A 3,889-nucleotide genomic window follows, 5' to 3' on the forward strand; every position below is an offset into this window, starting at 1 on the left:
AACGCAGTTTGTTTAGAGTGAGTTTGCAAAAAGTTTGAAAAATCTTTATTAAACCTAAAAATAACACCAGTAATTTTGTAATTTTTAGCATGGATCAAACACTGAAGACCGCATGCATCAAAATTGATGCAATAAGGCATCTCCAGTCCAGACAAAAAAAAATGATCTTTTTAACCAAAACTACTTGGCTAACAGAAAATAAGACAGAAAAACGAGAAGTGGTCTGCAGAAAAGTAGCTTTGCACAAAAAAAGAAAAAAAAAATCTTTAGCTTTCCAAAAAGGAACTTTCTGGTTTGTGGGAATTGAGTAAATGAGCTTCCATCACAGCCCCACATGCAGCACACGAATGTCTGCATCAATGAACAGATGTTGCACAAAAGAAACAGGAAATTCTTTGGCCACTGAAGGACAATTGTAGGGTCAACTCTCAACAACAAATCCACGCCTGGGAACGGAGCGGCACATTTCCCACTTTGACACTGACAACACTTTTAAAACACGACGGCGTACTTAAGAAAACAAGTAAGAAACAGCCTTTGTGTGAAGCGGATCAACAACTGCTGAACAGAGCAGATGTAAAACTGCAGCTTTACGAAAACAAAAAAAGGAATTCTGTAACTTAATGCACATCTTGGCAGCAAGAAAGACCACAGACTTTAGACTGCATCATCTCTATGGAATTAAGAGGAGCAGTTGCCAGTTAATAAACATGGCCTCCAAACTTTAGGAGTACAGCTTGAGCTTTCCCTGTTCCACGTCATCCCTCTATAGTTGCATATAAACATGAATTCCATCAGATAAACCGGGATATATCGGACTTTATTGATGGGAGTTGCCTTCATCTTTCCTCCATGCTTGTTGGGGAGATGCCAAGCAGACAACATCAAAGAGGAGCTGAAAATCAGTTCAATAAATGATAAGAAACAGCAGAGCAGGTGTGAAACAGGACTCCACATTAACAGGGTTTGAACTCCATCTGGAAGAGAATCATCGCAGCCGCTCCAGGAGGAGCAGGTTATTAACGGCTGGATGTGGCAGTAACCGTGGTAACTCAAACCCAGAACGGCTTCATGCTAAGTTTCCTCAGCTCTAATTAGATGCCTGCCCCCCCCCCCACTGTCACCACATTGGCCTTGAGCCTTCCCCCATCACTCACAAGCATGCACACTAACCCAGATCAAGAAAAGAAAACACACACCTCCACTAAATCTGACATTTCTTCTTAAATTTGCAGCCATGAGGAATCCATAAATAAATACATGTGCATTCTAAAATACAAGTTTAGAATGCATGTTTACATGGACACAAGTAATCGGAGTAAAAATGTGTCATGTAAACACACTATTCGGAATACTTTGACCCGATTAGACTCATCCAGATCAACATTTCCTTTCGATCGAGATGGGTAGATTATGCTGATAGTTGATTCGATTGTGGTGCATGCAAACAATTTATTCTGATTGTGGGTTATTGTGGCTTTTAGGTCATGCAAAGATGGTGTGAGGCTTCGGAGAAGGAGCTTTAATACAAGTGTCACTAAAGTCCGAACAGGACCGGATGACTGCTCAGCACGAGCGAGCTGCCGGACTCCGGAGAACCGTCTCTCCGAGAGGAGGAACAGCTACGGAAATGCTGCTCTGCACTCTAAGCAGTCCTGTGAAACCATGGAAAAAAAAAATCATAAATTTATGTTACCAATCGTGTCCAGAAAAAATCTTTTACATGGATCTTCAAAAATATTTAAAAGACCCACTCCAATGAAAATCATGTTGATGCATTTTTCTCATGTTGAAGGAAATGTATAAAATAATTTAAGATTAAAACTGCATTTTTGAGTAACTCTTCATTAAAATTGTGATAATTAGGAGCAGATAAAAACTGAATTTTTGATAAAAGCTTAAATTTGTGACGATAGGTGGGTAAAATCGTCCCTACTCCGTTCCATTTTTAATTGCAAACAAATAGATCCATGTGCGTCTTCATTTTCCTCGTCTGAGCTGGAATCCGACTCAAAACTGTATGGCTGCATAGCTTCGATATTGCTCACCGTTTTATTATTTATTTGCTTTTTTGCTATGCTAATGCTAGCTTAGGGCAACCTTTTTTCAACCAGTGTGCCGTGGCAAAAAAAAAAAAAAAAAGAAAAAAAAGTGCGCAGTAAGAGATGGTCAGGGTACCGTAGAAAATTATCTGTTTTTACTAATCTAAAAACATTTTCCATCACCAGTATATAAGCTCTGTGTTCATCTAAACGAGTCCTGATTTAACACTGAATAGTTTGGAATATGCATGATCATAAAAAAATGTTTTTCTTTGTGTGTATTCGATTCTATAATTGAGTCTTTGATAAGATTAAGATAAGATTAGCTAATTTAGCTGCTAGCTCTGCTTTTAGAAAAGTCCCGCCCCTTCATCTGTTTCTGCCAATCATTCTTGGAGTCCTAATCACACATCATCCATCTGACCATTTAGAAGTGGTTAACGTCCTCACTTCCTTGTTCTGATTTGGCTCATAAAGTTTCTCAGTTGTAAGGTTACATAAAATTTCATTTAAATAAACTGGAGGCAAAAACAACTACTGCGGGAAATTGTTAACTGGATTTAGTTAAAAATTATCATTGAAAACTGTCACAACTTTTATTACAACATTTAGGAAAACAGACACGACTTTCAGCTTTTTTTCTTTCTCAATTATTCCCAAAAAATGAACATAAAATAGTGGAGGGACTGTAAATCAAGACTGCTTGTAGAGTTTCTCCTTTAGTACATTTTAGAATGCTGGAGTGCCGCGGGATTTATTTTTAGGAAAAAGTGTACCGTTGCTCGAAAAAAGGTTGAAAAACACTATCTTATGGGGTGTGAGGGGCTGTAAGCTAGTGGGAGAAAGTGTTAACAAAAGGCTGATGGGAAATAAGCAGAGGCTAACTTCCAACAAAATTTCTGATCAAAAATATGCCTTAAAAACAACACAGTTTTGTTTAATTTTGGCTAAAAACGACAATCATAAATTAAAGACCGCCAGGAGCAGTTTTACAAAAGAAAAAAAATATTTATTTGGATTGGAACTTTAAAGAGAGTGTGCTATTTAGGTGGATATTTCTAGTGTTAAAAGGTTAAAGTCACCTGACAGAAAGCACTTCCTGGAGAACTTAAAAAGCAAGATGGATTTGGATTTTTTCTCCTCACTGAGATGATGCTGATCGGACCGACATCTGAAAAGTATCCAATCCAGGACAATATTTTAAAGTAGCCTGGTGAGGAAAAAAAAATGTGGCTTTATGGGGGTCAAAAAAAAATATGGGTCACATAAGAAGGTCCAGTTTGCAACAATTTGATCTCCAGTCTAACATACGGCCCTAATCTTAAAACACACTCAGTTTAACAGTCGCTTGTCTGTCGTCTGCACACTGAGGTGACGTTTGGTCATGTAGTGGAGTCTGTGCACTCTGTGGTCAGTCAAGTTCTGCAGCAGAGCTCCTCCCGTACCAATCTCTGACCATCATCCAGCTAGTTCCTCTCTTGGTTTTCACACTTGAAACCACAATTTCATGACTCAATTCCTCTTATGTGAGCACCCTTAATGTTAAATCGTGCCATTTAGGAAGATTTCTGTTCCAAAAACAAAAGATAACAGAACAATATCCAGTCGCTGAAGTGAACTGAACACTATGCACATAATCGGTGATGATGATGACGCTTAAACTGATGAAGATTATGAAAGAAAAAATCCCAAAGAAAACAATTCCAAAAGGACAGGGAGCTTTTACTAATCCCCCTTTTTTTAAACAGATTAAATAATCTAAAATAGAAAGTAATCAGTCAAGTAAATAACAGTTAGCCTTTGATTATAAAAGCTGAAATTAAAAACTTTTCATTTAACTCCCAGAA

General features: G+C 37.9%; 1 protein-coding gene across 1 annotated transcript in view; it reads right to left on the minus strand.

Moving 5' to 3' along the window:
* The window catches only part of agpat2 (1-acylglycerol-3-phosphate O-acyltransferase 2 (lysophosphatidic acid acyltransferase, beta)), a 16,914-nt gene that overhangs the window by 7,787 nt on the left and 5,238 nt on the right, over nucleotides 1-3,889 (minus strand). The gene's annotated exons all lie outside the window — the stretch shown is intronic.

This window comes from Oryzias melastigma, linkage group LG12, assembly GCF_002922805.2.
Source record: "Oryzias melastigma strain HK-1 linkage group LG12, ASM292280v2, whole genome shotgun sequence".
In the NCBI taxonomy this organism is placed as follows: domain Eukaryota; kingdom Metazoa; phylum Chordata; class Actinopteri; order Beloniformes; family Adrianichthyidae; genus Oryzias; species Oryzias melastigma.